The 15,675-nt window shown below is 44.5% G+C and overlaps 1 long non-coding RNA gene across 1 annotated transcript in view; it reads right to left on the reverse strand.

Moving 5' to 3' along the window:
• Positions 1 to 15,675, reverse strand: part of LOC143690773 (uncharacterized) — a 115,475-nt gene that overhangs the window by 31,789 nt on the left and 68,011 nt on the right. Inside the window, exon 4 of the long non-coding RNA XR_013179179.1 lies at positions 4,114 to 4,410. This is a non-coding gene — a long non-coding RNA (uncharacterized LOC143690773). The remainder of the gene's footprint in view (positions 1 to 4,113; positions 4,411 to 15,675) is intronic.

The following is a 15,675-nucleotide window of genomic DNA, read 5'->3' on the forward strand; positions in this document are numbered from 1 at the left end:
GTGCTAAGCCTAGACACAAGATGAGGGCAAGATGTATGTTCACATGGTTGGTTTGGCTCCAAAAGTGTCTTTATTCTCCTCCGACAGCAGTGCCAACTCCGGCCACCAAGCATGGTATTGCATGCCTCCCAGGAAATACAAGGAACTGCCCATCCTGGACAACGTGGCTTCTGACATCTTCCTTGTTTTCTTAGAATGAAGCTTTTCTTCGCTTCCCTTCCCACATCTGTTCATTCAGCCAGCAGACATTCACCAAGTGCACACCCTGAGCCAACTTTGTGCTAGACCCGGAACAAAGAAGTGACCAGGGTAGAGTCCCTGCCTGCAGGTGGCTGGCAGGCCAGCTGGGAACACACACAAGCAGGTGGGCAAAAGCAGCAAAGCATGCAACGTTTGACGATGGGCAGGCCCCAGGAGCTGTGGGGACATTTGGTGCTGGTGGTCAGCCCCATCCAGACGTGAGGTAGAGCATTCCCAGGGGAAGTGACAATCGATCTCCACATGCGATCTGAGATCCAAAGGGAAATGAGGCATTGTCGTGATACCGATTCGAGGGGAAGATGGGAAATGAGAAAATGGGAGTGCGGAATATTGAAACAGATAACAGTATGCTGGAGGTTTAGAAGCAAGAGACGGTGTGATCTGTTTGTGGAACAAAGAAAAAGCCTGTGTTATTACAGCATGGAGCACAAGGTGAGGAGTTGCTAGTGATGACTCCAGAGAGGCAAACAGCAGCTAGTCACCCCCAAGGCGCCCAGCAGCCTTGCTTAGAAAGAGTTGGTCACTACCCCAAGGAAATGGGAAAGAATTGAAAGTACCCAAACCAAAGAATGACATGATCAGATTTGCCTTTTTAAAAGAACACTGTAATTGCAAAGAGTTGGAGGGCGATGGGAGGAGACGGGAGGAGACCTGTGTATTAGCTTCCCCTGGCCACTGTCACAAATTGCCACAGACTTAGTGCCTGAAAGCAACAGAAATTTATTCTTTCACAGTTCAGGGGGCCAAAGTCCAAGTTCAGTTTCACTGGGTGGAAATCAGGGGACAGTCTGTTCCTTGCTTTTTCTAGCTCCTGAGGACTGAAAGTATTCCTCGGTTCATTACTCTAATTTCTGTCTCCAGCTTTGCATCGCCTTCTCGTCTGAGTCTGTCAAATTTCCCTCAGCCTCACATTTCTTCTTTCATAAGAACCTCCAGAATGACCCGTTAGCCACTGAAGGGGATACATATATACAATTAACATTCTTTACTGTGAACTGTGTATACAGAAAAGCAATACATTTCCAAGTACCTTTTAACAAGTAGTTATAGAACAGATTTCAGAGTTTCGTGTGGGTTACAATTCCACAATTTCAGGGTTTTTTTCCTTCTAGTTGCCCCAAGACACTGGAGACTAAAAGAAATATCAATATGATGACTCAGCAGTCATACTCAATTGTTGAATCTTATCTTCCCTGTTATAATGCCTTCTTCTCCCAATCTTTAGGGATATTTGGGCTTTGCCCATTCTCACTTTTTCATGTTGGAAAGGGCTGTTGATAGGAAGGAATAGGGGATGGAACTGGTGATGTTCAAAAGAGACTGGCCCCTCTGCATTTCAGGGCTTATCTGGCCTTACCTGTGACCTTTTACCTGATAAAAGATGAGTGAGCAACAGAAAATGCAGATAATTTATATAAGACTTCTTCTAGAATTGAGCCAAAAGGCCTCTGGTAGATTGGATTGTGACCCTCACAAAGACATGCTCAAGTCTAGCCCCTGGTCCTGGGAATGGGAATTCATCTGTAAATAGGATCTGTGAAGATCCTGTTAAAATGAGGCCTTAATCCCACAGGACTGGAGTCCTTATAAACAGAGGAAATTTGGACACAAAATGCAAGCCACAGGAGTCAGAGGCCATGTCACAGAAGTAGAGATGGATCACCAGCATGCTACAGACTTTAGAGAAGGCAAGGCCTGTGGGGTAGTTAGATTCAGGTGTCACCATGGCCTGGTGAAGGTGCCTAGTTCTGTTACTGTGGACATAAGCCAGTGGCATGTGAACCTCATCTGTTGCTGATTATATGCGCAGTTGGCTAGGAGGCATGCCTGCTGCAATGAACGACGTTTGATTTAATTATCTGGAAGCTTAAATGAGAGAGCTCAATGCAGCTCAGCATACCTCATCTCAGCACTCGCAGCTCAGCCCAGGCCTTTGGAGATGCAGAAAGAAATCACCCTGGAGAAAGTTGTTGGAACCCAGAGGCCTGGAAAGAAGACCATCAGAGATCACCCTGAGCCTTTCCACAAGAAAGAACCTCAATTGGAAGTTAACTGCCTTTCCTCTGAAGAACTATAAGTTTTTAACTAAATAAATCCCCTTTTATTAAAAGCCAATCCATCTCTGGTGTGTTGCATTCCAGCAGCTAGCGAACTAGAACAGCCTTCCAATACTTTGATTTGGACTTTTAGCCTCCAAACGGTGAGCCAGTAGATTTCTGCTGTTTTAAGCCAGCTGGTTTGTAGTATTTTGTGACAAGAGCCCTAGCAAATGGAGACAAGTTCAATTACCTTCCTTGGAAGGAGAGGTAAACACAGCAGGATGGCCACTGCATGGGCTGCTGCTTGAAAAGCACCCTGGGGGGTCACGTGACATGGAAGTAGATAGAAGCAGCTAGAAGCAGCATGGCTGGGGAAGGAAGCCAGAAAGGAGTGAGGGCAGGACTCAGACCAGAGTATGTGTGGGCAACCAAGGACAGAGAGGAGGAAGGCGGAGCGGGTGGAGGTGCAGACACAGGTGGTGGACGAGGAAGGTGTTGGGCACTCTCTCTAGCTGGACTCTGGAAGCAAAAGGGAGCTGGGCAAGGCCAAGCTTTAACTGCCATAGATGTTGAATGACAGGAGCTTCTGTGATGGCAAGGCAATCTGTGATGAAATGTCCATCTTCCCACTCCAGGCTTTATCCCAGACCTCACATCTTCCTGCCCTGGGCACAGGAGGTCTTGGAGAGGAGACCTGTTAGCAGAGCAGGCAAAGGAGATGGTAACTCAAAGGGACTAGGCCAAACTTATCCTGAGGCAGGGAGGGAAGAGTCTTCATGAGACAGACTTGAATACAACATTGGGAATTGACAAATAAAATTACAGAAGGCCGAACTAAAATGATGGCTTCCAAGAGTAGCTGAGACCATCAATGAGAGTATTTTAGAAGTTCATTCGAGTCAGAACTGCGTCATTGTAAAGTGACTTTTCCGTTGAAGTTTCTGCCCTTGCTAAAGAATACAAGCTGTAAAGACATAGCCACAGCGAGGGCTTTTTACCCCGCAAAGTGCCCACTAAACCATTTTTTTTTAACTAGGGAAATAGGGGATACCCAAGTTTTGGTCTCTAGACCATAAAGACTGTAGGCGGCTCAAATAAAGCAAAAAAAAGAGGGGGTTTTAGTCCCTGAAAGGGACTATGAAGGCATACTTCACGTGTGGCATTCCCCCACCCCCCACACACCACCTGTCCCCACCCACGTCCACCCTCCCTCTCCATCGTTTCTTCATCAAACCCCCTCCTTCTGCCTCCCCCAACCTTGCAGCCCGCCCACCTCTCCCCTCGCTCCCTCTATTTTCATTCAGGGTCTGCCTGATGGAAGTTCACAGTCTCTCTCTCCCCTAAAAGCAAGGCTTTTGACTGTTCTGTGCATAAAAATCTCCTGCAAATTTATCAAGGTTTCACACTCAGAGCTTAGGGATGAAGCCCAGGAATTTGAGTATTAAGCAAGCATCCCACTACTGGATCTTCAAGCAAAACTTGGATATGGACCATCATCTCCTCAAGGGCAGACACCCTGTCTTTTACCCCCCACTCATGCACTTACGCTCCCCCTCTCACACTCCCACACTCAGGGAGCATAGTAGGTGTTCAGTACTATTTGTTAAATAAATCATTATTTGGAGGAGCCGATCGTCCAGCCCTGCGAAGGCAGGCGTGATTATGCTCAAGCCTGTCTGAGCGCCAGTCCTGCTACCTGACAGCTTCCCATCCAGAAACCACACAGTATAGTCAAAAAGAGAAAGAAAGAAAAAGAAAGCCGTTAAACCCCAGTGAATGTTATTTTTAATGAAAGTGGTGCACTTTGACTCACAGTGTTGAAGCCCGATTATCGGTGAGTCATCAGTGGAGCAACCACAAAGGGCCTTTGTGAAGGTGACTTGCAGGAGGGATATGACGTCTGCTGTCCTTTCACATGGCTCACAGAGATGCTGTCAGACTTGGAGTTGGTCTGGGGCATCTGCTGCCGCGTCAGCTCTAAAGGATGCTGTGTTGTCACCAGTGGGGTTCCCCAGCCCAGGCGGCCTTGAGGTCCCACCCACAGAATGAAGGCAGCCATTGCTGAGCAGTGCCGGTGGTGACATCATAGTTGCTGGCCTCCAGGGAGTGACTAGTAGATACAAGAGAGAGACATGGATCATCTGCTCCTCCTTAAGGCCCACATCCTCTCACCTGGCTCTCAAGAGGCAGCCCACCCCAAGGGCAGAAAAGTAGGACCTAAACTTGGACAGACTTGAGTCTCAGGTCAAAAGCGATGAGTCCCATGTCAGAAGGGATGGCCACAAGGAGTCAGGTAACAGCCTTGCTTTCTTCATCTTGAACATGTAAACTCTACCACCTGTCCTGCCTCCCTTTCAGGGACCTTGCAAGGCTTTCACGGGATGACATATGTGTGAATGTTTTGAAGACCCTCATGGCCATACCAGAGTAAGTGGTCAGTAGATGAAAGACTTGTTAACTGAATGTGCTTCACCGGTTGGCATGCTCTGCCAGGGGCAGAGCCAGGCAGCCAGCCAGTCAGGGTGAATTGACAGAGCTGGACAGGGATTCAATACATCTTCCTCTCCAACCCAGAAACAAGTGTCAACATTGCTCATCTTTGCCCTTAGAGAAACAGGAAATGTTTGAACGGGAACCATGGAAGTCAGAGAGTAAATCTACATGTACAAGTTTACCCCATCTCCCCAGCCAGAAGGGAGAATGCCTCCTACTGCTGAATTGCCACCCAGGGCTCTCCAGGACTCTCTACTGGTGGACTATACACCAGCAGATAAAGAAAAGCTTTGCTGGAAAGGCCTCTTCAGGCCAGTTCAGGGCAAAGCAGCAAGGCTACAGTTTCTGGTTGTCTGCTCAGAGCTACCTCCACTATGGCAGGAATTTTCAAAAAAGAACTCTTGAGTTTTAAAATCCCCTGATGACATTTTGGAAGGGGGGGTCAATCTGGTAGAACAGTGAACCATTGACCCAATTCAACAATCCAAAGCCTCTTGGTCAACTAGGAACACTGTCCAGAGGGCAGGTTTAGCCATGAGCAAACCTGTGCCTCATGTGCTGAACTGCTCAGGAAATGTTAACTATTAAACATGTGACAACAACAACAAAAAAATCCCCAAAGAAAATGAAGAACTCAAGTCTGGAAAAGAGAGAAGGAGTGTAGAGGAGAAGAAAAGACTGCCTAGCAGAAATAACTAGGTCCCTTTCTATACTCCACAGATGTATGACTAGTCTCAGCCTGAAAGGAAAAGAAGGGGAAAAAAAGGCTTTTAAAATTGGACAAATCTGGACTTGAATGCCAGCCATTCTCTTGCTGGTTCTGGGTCTTTAGTCATTTTGTATTGTCTCTTAGCCTCCATTTCTTTGGTTGCCTTCTTTTCAGGATTGCTGTGAGTATTGTGTAGAAGCTGGCATGTGTCATATACACACAGTGCCTGGTACAGAATAGATACTCATTAAATGTTGGTTTCCTTCTATGGGAGGTTTCAAAATATGACCATGAATTTTTTCTCCACAATAACTTAGCTGCCACTTCCATAAAGAGTTGAAGTCTATTTCCCTTGAAGCTGGGTTGGCCTTCAGCCTTACTCTGACCAATAGAATATGACAGAAGTAATAGTGTGTGACTTCCAAGGCCAGCTCCTGAGGCTACTGCTTTTGCCCTCCTGAAATGATGCTCTGGGACCACCGTGTCAGGAAGCAGGTTTAACCTGCTGGAAAAGAGATGTTAGGTGAAGAAATAAAATCTCCAACTTCACAGCCAGCATCAGCTTCCAGGTACATGAGAAAAGCCGTCTCAGACCTACTAGCCCAGCTAACCCTCTGGCTAAATGCAGCCAAATGAGTGATCCAAGGCAAAACCAATAGAGGAACTGCCCAGCCAACCTATAAAATCATGAAAAAATAATAAATCTTTGTTGTTTTAAACTAAGCCTTGGGTGATTTATTATGAAGCAAATTCTGACTAAAACGTCTTCCTTTGATGCTCACCTCTAAAATGTCTTCTTCTTTGGGTATTCTTGGATTTCCCCTAGCCTCGTATGTTAGACTCTTTTATGAAAAACTGAAGCTTTATGGGGACCAGGAAATGTGATCAGCCTGTCCTGAAGTCATTTTTATGCCCACGCTATTACAGTAGTTCATCAGTGAAACAATCGGGAAACATCTATCAACCTGGTTGATAATTAGTGGTCTGACTGTTCTGCCTTTGAAATAGGTCATTTTCACTTTGACGTCACCACTTTCACCATGATCCCTTGCCTAAATTATTGTAGTAGCCTCCTAACTGGTCTCTGCTTCCATTTCTGCTACTCTACAGATTGCCATTCTCTACTATGAAACCAGTGCGATTCTTAAATGTAATTTAGATGGTGTCATTCATGCATCCACTCATCCCACTGCAGTTTAATTGTTGGCTAAAAATCCTTGCTTCTGTGGAGTTTACATTCTAATTGACATTTAAAAAATTTAATAAATTAAAAAGGAAAATGCAGGATGATAACGGATAAGGAAAAAATGAAGCAGGAGAGGTGGGATAGGTAATGTTTGGAGGAGGTACAAATTTAGATAGGTGGGTAAGGAATGTTTCAATAAGAAGGTGATGTTTGAATGAAGATTAATGGTAACAACAAGTGTAAGGAGCCTGAAGCAGAATCATGCCTGGCACAATTCAAAAATAGTAAGGAAAAAAAATAAAAAAATAAATAGTAAGGAGGCCAGGATGGTTATCCCAGAATAAGCAAGGGGGAGAAGAATATGAGATATGATCAGGGAGGCAGCAAGGAAAGTGGAGAAAGCTAGATGCATAGCACCTTATAAGCCAATGTAAGGACTTAGGTTTTTGTTCTAGTGATATGGAGAGCCAGTGAAGCATTTTTAGCAAAGGAGTGATGTAATCTCATGAACATTTTACTAGAACCATCCTGGATATTGTATTGAACATAGACTGAAGACAATTCTGAGATGATGTCTACAGAATCATTTTTTAATCTCTCCAAGTTTCCCATAAAAAGTAGACATTACAAGTAGTAAAAGATAGCAAAACTAAAAATCCATGGGCAATACGTACAGCAAAATTATCTGATGAGGTGTCCCCGTGATCCCCAAAATATAAGTGAATGGGGAAAAAACACCAACCCAGCTGCACGACTGGTAAAGGACAGAATCAGGACATCTGAAAAACCTGAGAATCCCAAAATACCCAACAGGTTCTCAACAGGTAGCTGAGAGTGTCATTTGAAAAACAGCAACTGAACCTGGAAGAATTTGTAATGAAGGGTTTGCAGTAGAGTCTGAAGTAGCTACAGTGGTCTGAGACATAAACTCTAAAAACTAACTTACCAAACTCCCTCAGGACAAAGCCACACACTGAGAAAAACTGCTGGGAATAAAATCCAAATTGAGCAGTACATGGAACAACAGAGATAAAGGAAGGAGGCAAAGGTAAGGGTTCCCTAAAAAAAGATGGGAAGAAAACTAAATCTGGAGATCTCAGAAAGTAAACCAGCTTATCCTTAAGCACTACAAAAACAGAAGAGGGAATCATAGAACAGTGAAGTTAGAAAAACCAAGTGGAAAGACATATTCTAGAAGTCCAAGGAAGTTAGTTTAGTACACAAATTTTAAACTGAAAATTATCAAAGTCAAATACTATACAAAGTTATTTAAGGAAAAAGATAAGTCACAGATTCGCCTCCCTCTAGACCATAAAATATGCCAGAGAGGTATACATACAACACAAATAAAAGCTACACAACCTATATCAAAACAAGCTAAAAGAACAACATAAATCAGAACTAGAAAAACTCAGAAATAAAATGACAGAATTCAGGAAATAATAAAAATAAAAGACAAACATCATGTTGGAAACTAAGATTAAGCCAAAAAGAGACAAGAGTGCATAAATGCAGCAGATAATGCCTTAAGAGAAACAAAAACTGTAAAGAAAATTTTAAATGAAAAAAAAAATTTGTAGTGATTTCAGAGAGCCACAAATATAGAAATTAAGCAAAGAAGAGCCAATGTATGTATAATCAGAGTCCCCAAGCACAAAATCAAAGCAAGGACCAGGACAAACACTAAAAACTATAATTCAAGGAAATAGCTCTGAAATTTAAGCAAAAATATGATCTTTCATATAGAAATTCAAAATTAACCCAGAACAAACAACACAAAAATATATGCTGGTAAAATTTCCATACTTTAAAGGAAAAGATAAAATTCTTTGGACAGGCAAAAAGACCAAGTTACTTATACAGGAAGGAAAATTGGATTGTCATCAGACTTTTCAGCAGCCACAATTTGCGCCAGGAGTCTACATGGAAAGGAAGTAAGGTTAGAAGCAGGGAGAACTGATGGGAAGCAGCTGATAGGATTTGCTGATGAATCAATCAGCTATGAGTTACAAGAAAAATAAAGGAGTCAAGACTGACCTAAACAAGTAGAAGGATGGAGTTGTCACCTGTTGCTATGAAGTAGACTGTGGGAGGAGCAGGTCTGGGGCAGGAAATGAGCTAATATCTGTACTTATTAGGTTTTAAATGTCTATTTGAAATCCATGTGGAAAGCTGGGTAGGTAGCTATATAAAGAATCTGAAGTCCAGGTCTCAGGCCTGGATTAGAAATATATATTTAGAAATCATCAGTGTATAGAAGCCATTTACAGTCAGAGACTGGATAAAATCACCAAGAGAGTGAGTGTGGAGAATATTCACCTATTCAAAATGATCATTGGTTTACAATAAAATCCAAATACTTCTTCATGACCAAGAAAGTCCTAAGTGTATTCCCCTCTCCAACCTCATTTCCTAACATTCCCCCACCCATCTTTTTTAAGCTTTAAACAAATAGATCATTTGGCTATCTCTTGAATAATGTCGCTCCCATCTCAGGATCTTCACTTGCTATAATTTGTCATCAAGACACATTTTTCCCAAATGTCTGCATGCCTGCATCCTCACGTCACACTATTCTCTGCTCAAATATCAGTTCCTCAATGAAGTCTTATGACATCCTATCTAAATTAGTTTCCCCACTCACAACCCCACCTCTCTCACGTTCTAACCCCTTAAATTTCTTTATTTTTCTACGATTTACAGTTTGCCTGTTCTGGTTACTATTACTGTATAAGAAATCACTTCAAAACTTAGTAGTTTAACACAACCATTTTTATAATGTTCATGAATTCTGTGGGTCAGGAATTTGGACAGGGCATGTAAAGAATGGCTTTTCTCTGTTCTACGATGCCTGGGGCCTCAGCAGGGAAGCCTCAAAGCCTGGGAGTGACTCAACAGCAAGGGTTTGAAATCATCTGTGCGCTTGCCCACTCATACATCTGGCACCTGGGCTGGGATGACTCAACGACTAGGGCTGTCGACCAGAGGACTAAATGTGGCTTCTCCAGGTGGCTTGGCTTCTTCACAGTATGGTAGCCTCAAAATAGCAAGACTTTTTGCTTTGTGGTGCAGAATCCAAGTACAAGTGTCCCAGCAAACGAGGTAGAAGCTACATCGCCTTTTGTGACCCGACTTCAGAAATCTTATAGTGTCATTTCCACCGCACTTTATTGGTCAAAGTAGCCTCAAACCTTTCAAAGGAAAGGGCATAGGCTTTATCTCTTGGTGGGGAAAGGATCAAAGAATGTCGAAGCTATGTACTGTCACATTGCTACAGGACTTAGTCTCAGCTTTGAGCTGTTTTCCCAAACTAGTTACCAACAGCCTGTTGAAAGAATTGTCTCCTCAATGTTCCTCTGTTGACCCTGTGAATATCTTGCTCTGTCTTCCCCTTCTCTAGAGGGAAGACTCTGAATTTTCAGCTGCTTTAGTATATATTAAGTCTTTCTTTAATGTAAGATCCTGAGTCCATAAAAAGAAGAACACAATGCCTCCCTCTTTATAGCAGCGCTTCTAAATCTGTCAACAGCCCTTCCTCCTTGATGGATGGGTCATCTCCATTTTACCACCTGGTCCCTGTTAATCCTCTGTAACTTCTTGTCAGGACTGCTTAAATGGATGAAATATTTTTCTGAACATTGAAAAAACCACAAAAACACAACCAAAGAGTTATTAAACAAGTTCACAGTGGTTTCTTCACAATGCCACTTGACTGAAAATAATAGGACAAGGAAAATTAATTCCAGATCGAAATGAGGAGTTATTTTCCTAAATGGAAAGAAATGATTCTTCTAGCACCATCAAAGCCCCTAAAAATGCCACCAAGATTGGTGAATAACATTAGCTTGAGACAGAAAACCATATGACTGGAAATTCAGCTACCCCTGGTTTATTCATATTTACACCCACAGATTCACCCTTTGGCCTGAGCATGCTTGACTCAAAAGAAAAGTTACTTGCACCTGAACACCTAGCACCAAGTTTTAGAAACTTGACAGTGTACCAACCAACATGAATTTCTCTTGGAGTGAACCTAAGGCTGGACATGGAATTGTGTGGAATAATGGGACAGAAAGAGACAGAGACCACATCCCAAAGGGAAATGAAATGAAGCTAAACAAAGAAAAAGAAGGGCCCGACCCAAACCGAGATCCCACACACAGGCTAGACATGGCTGGGTTGTCTGGAAGCAGTTCCCAGACAGAAACCTCAGTGTGGTGAATCAGTTTCCTTGGACATTGAGGGGATAAAGAGTCTGTTGCAGAGACAGAGCATATTTATTCAAGGAATGGCTGTGAGAATTGGGCATGGGCGGAGGTGGGGGCAGGGGAAAGTGGGGAGTATGTGGTGGGGAAAAGCCACCGTGAATCCCCAGTCTAGACCTTCTGTGTGGCCCATAATGCACAGGGAGAGGCAAAGTCTCTAGAAGGAAAGTCTGAAATGACTGGTTATGCTACCAGTGTCAGGTAGTGCAGACAAGTCTTTAAAAATCACAGAGGAGAAAAGAGAGATGATTAAGAAGACTGATGTTAATAGAAACACAAGTCATTTCTGTGCTATAAATCAAATTCCCTTATAAACAATGCCTTAAAAAAAGAAAACTGCCTGCACCTCTAAACAGCAAAGATTTCCAAGTTTTAGTTGAAGGACTCCTTATATCAAGAGATGCAATTACATTACAGCATGAAAACAATGTTTAGACAATCTTGTATTATTCAGGATCCTCATCAGTTGTTTTTTAAAAAGGCCTTGAGACAGAGATGACTCCTCATGCCCAGGCAAGATAGAGAAAACCAACACTTGGCCAACAGAGTGGTCCACATTACACATTTTTAAAAGATGACACTTTTTCTTTTTCACTACACATCCTTCTCCTTAAAGGTAGGTAGTCCCAATTCTTCTTTCGTCACCAGCCCTACAAGTGCCCAATACTAGTCAAAATACATTTGGCCTCAGTAAGCTTCTGTTAACTTACTGTTGGCAAAGACTGGAGTTTTACGCTGCTTTCCATTTAATGTTCCCATATTGAAGAAATAGCAGCAACTCGCATTTGTACATTTTCTAGCTCAGAAGGGCATTTTTACGTACATTATCTCAGTTGATTCCCCAAAAAGTCATGTAAGTGTGGCACAATCTGGGCTGACTCATGTACACCACACACTTAGTCAAAACTCTTTCTGTTCCCCCTCGGGGAGAAGGGGAAGCATTTAAAAGGAATGGAAACATTCCCTCTCCCTTGCATTTCTAAAGGCCCTCCTCTTCCTCTGAGAAGATATGCAAGTCTTCATGATACCAAGAGCACGCATGCCACTTCAGCGGGCTGGAGGGACCATACGGCAAGACCATTTGGGGAACTGTAGAGGGAGGGAACTAGGGTCTCAGGAGGCGGGGTTGGGAGAAAGGCGTCACCAGTTCTGGAGGCCCCATAGATGGTTGGGAGCCCAGAAAGTTCTGAAGCCAATGCCATGGGACAAGGAATAGGGTGAGGGGAGTCTCTGCATGACCAGAGAGCAAACCCCAGCACAGAGAACTGAAGACTGCTTGCAGGGGCCAGGGTGTACCCCAGTAGGAACCTCACCGGGTGCGTGATATGAGATCTTGCTGGCCAAATCTCAGGTCACCCTGGAGCGGGACCATTGCTGTCTTCCCCTGAGTAGGATCAATATCCCTCTTGTGCTATGGGTCAGCCCGACTACACTCCAAATTGCTCAGTCACCCCACATCCCAGACACCTGTAAGCCCAGGCACCCAGCACGGTGGGAAGAAGAGCTGCCCCTCTTATTCTTTGGGGCCAAATTGGCACACTTTAGATCCCCCCAAGCCCAGGGCAGATGGGAGTGGATGCCCCCTCTCCATTGGCCTTAATATTATTATTCCTTCTTTACTGATAAGTCATTTAAGGTCCAAAAATGCTGCATTTGGGGAGCAACAAAGCCCCGGGATTCTTTGATCACAGCAGCCTCCTGCTCTGAAGTTGACCAATGCAACTCTGTGCAGAATAAGGGGAACCCTCGGCCCTCCATGTCCCTCACCTCTCCAGCTCCAGGAGCTTCACTCGGAAGAAGCAGGGAACCCTTCCATTCCTTCCTGCTGTGGGATGAGTGCGTCCCCTCTTCATACCCTCGGCCTCCTCACAGCAGGGTCTCCTTTGTCCCTGCTCTGGGCCTGCCTTAAAAGGAGAGAACCCTCCTTTTCATAATGAAGGCTTTTAATACTGAACAAATTAAAAGGCTTTGCTTGAAAGGAGTCCCAGACAGACCGCATTAGTAGAGTTCCCAGAAGCTGATAGCACTTTTGCGCGGTCCCAGGTGCAGCTCCCCTCGAAGCGGTTTGGAGGAAGGGGATGATTACGTGACCAGACGGAAGGGCCCTCTTTCTTCTACACCCTGCCTGTGAAAGTGGCAGCTGTCCTGGGCTCCTCTGTCCAGGAGACTGGTGACCAAGTCACAGAAAATTCAGACAAAGGCAGCAAAGATGATCAACCCGCTAGAAAAGCAAGTGACGGCCTTGGGGCAGCACATCGCCAGGCAGGCGAGAGGACTTCGACCACCGAGAGACCGAGAGACCAGGGAGCTGTTTAGCTGGGCCCCCAGGAGCATTATGCCTGCAGGAGCATAATGAGGAGGAAGGGCATGGAGAGAAGGGAAACGGCAGCTGAATATTGGGAACAAATTCTTTCTGCAGGCCCCTCCGGGACAGGATGGAAGGCTCATCGTTTTAGTTGTGTGATGGAAGGTGGATGAGACCTTGGAGAATCCAGTCTCAGGCAAGCGTGACAGCAGCACCCAAGAGATGGGGAGGGCCTGCTGAGGCTCCAAAGAGCAGCATCTGGATGTTTACAGCCCCAGGAAGAACTAGAATCTTTGGGCAGGAGTGGCTGGCTAACCAGATCCCACAGCAACAGACAAGCATCCGAGGATCCTCCACCTAGTGTGAGCCAGTTTCCTGCAAGGGTCCAGCCCTCCTGCAGCCCACGACCCCACACACTCCGTGATTTATAGAATAATACCACTCTCCCCAACATCGATCTGGGATCTTGTGTTCATAAGTCTTCTTTGCTTGGTCTGCTGAAGTCACTGGAACCTATTAGTGAAGTTTCATCTCTGTCTGTAAATTACCATCTTAGTCAGACTTTTAAACAACTGAGGGTGTTTGTTTTCGGTTCCCTTAGACCATGAAACATATATGCAAATCCTGACCTGAATGCAGTCTTTGTTTCTATTGTTCTTACACCTACAATCCCAAAGCTCTCTAATTTTCTGCAGTAGGCTGCCAACATCATAGGGCTCTTTGGCTGGTACGTAGTTAAATGAACAGAAGGGGTGGCCATGGGGGTGACCAAGGAAGCCTGCCTTGGGTCATTACCCAGGCCCAACCCAGATGCTGATTATTTTTATAGCAGCCTCTGACCCTAGACCCTCTTACAACTCCTCCTCCTTAGCCACCACTTTCACCCGCTGCCTTTTTGTCGCCATTGCCTCAAAAATCCTTGCCCTGCTCAAAGCTTGCACTCTGGTTCTGCCTCAAATGCTACCACTTCCCTCACCCTCACTGCTCGCTTCTGAAAGTCAATACACACAACGAAGAAGGGAATGTATCTTTCAGCCTTCACCAAATGCTGACACTTAACAGTGTTTTTATACCCATAAAGGCCTTCCCAGATGGCACCCATCAGAAACTCTAAAGGACTGGCTTCTCAGGAAAAGGGTCACCTGAGTTTGCCTGCTTCTCTGGGACAAACTCTAGTCTTGGTGAGAGTTGATGGCACCTAAAGCTATGAGATTCCTCACTCAGACTCCTCAACTGGGGCTTTGGAAATGTGTTGCACCTTGGAGAAATCATTTAACCTCTCTGGAAGTCATTTCCTTCTGTGCTATCACATCTACCATAATTCTAGTTAAAGGCAGAAGACTTGAATAATTCTACATGAAAGGGATGTACAAAGCTTGCCCCAGTCAAGATAGTAGAATGGGGTATTTTACAGCTTGTTTCCCCTACAGAAGCTTTGAACAACTAGCAAGAATTGGCAGAAACATCTTTCTCAAACAGTTAAAAGGCTGCAGAAGCTCTTGTTCTTCCCTGGCTCGCCCCTTCCCCACCCCCCTCACCAGCTTGGCACAAAGCCGGCCCAAACTCCAAGTGCAGATCCCTGGTCCCAGTACCAAAGGGAGCAGGGCACCCCTCGCACACACACTGGGAGCATGTTTACCCAACCCAACCTGTCTGGTGGTGGCCTGAGGGACTTGCCATCCCAGAACTTCCTCTGCATGTAGAAGGCAGCTCACAGAACTGTGGCTGCCTCACAGAGAAGTGGCTGCCTGGGGCAAAGGATTGCTGAAAAATAAAAGAATATCAATAGAGAGATGAAATTTATGAAAAAGAACCAAACAGAGCTGAAGGCCAGAGTATCCAAAATTAAAAATTCCCTAGAAAAGTAAAAAGACAACCCACACAATGTGAGATAATATTTGGAAATGATATATCAAATAAAGGTCTGGTATCTGGAATATATAAAGAGATCGTTCAACTCAACAACAAAAAGACAGACAACTGGGCAAAAGACATGAATAGACACTTCTCAAAAGAGGAAATACAAATGGCCAAAAGGCATATGAAAATGATCAACTTCCCTGGCTATTAGGGAAGTGCAAATCAGAACTACAATGAGATACCATCTCACACCCACCAGAATGGCCACTATCAATAAGATAGAAAACAACAAGTGCTGGAGAGGATGTGGAGAAAGAGGCACACTTATCCACTGCTGGTTGGAATGTCAAATGGTACAACCACTGTGGAAGGCAGTTTGGCGGTTCCTCAGGAAGCTAAGTATAGAATTGCCATATGACCCAGCAATACCATTGCTAGGTATCTACTCAGAGGACACGAGGGCAAAGACACAAATAGACATTTGCACACCAATGTTTACAGCAGCATAATTTACAACTGCCAAGAAATGGAAACAGCCAAAATGTCCATCAACAGAT

This window comes from Tamandua tetradactyla, chromosome 7 (assembly GCF_023851605.1).
Source record: "Tamandua tetradactyla isolate mTamTet1 chromosome 7, mTamTet1.pri, whole genome shotgun sequence".
Classification (NCBI taxonomy): Eukaryota; Metazoa; Chordata; class Mammalia; order Pilosa; family Myrmecophagidae; genus Tamandua; species Tamandua tetradactyla.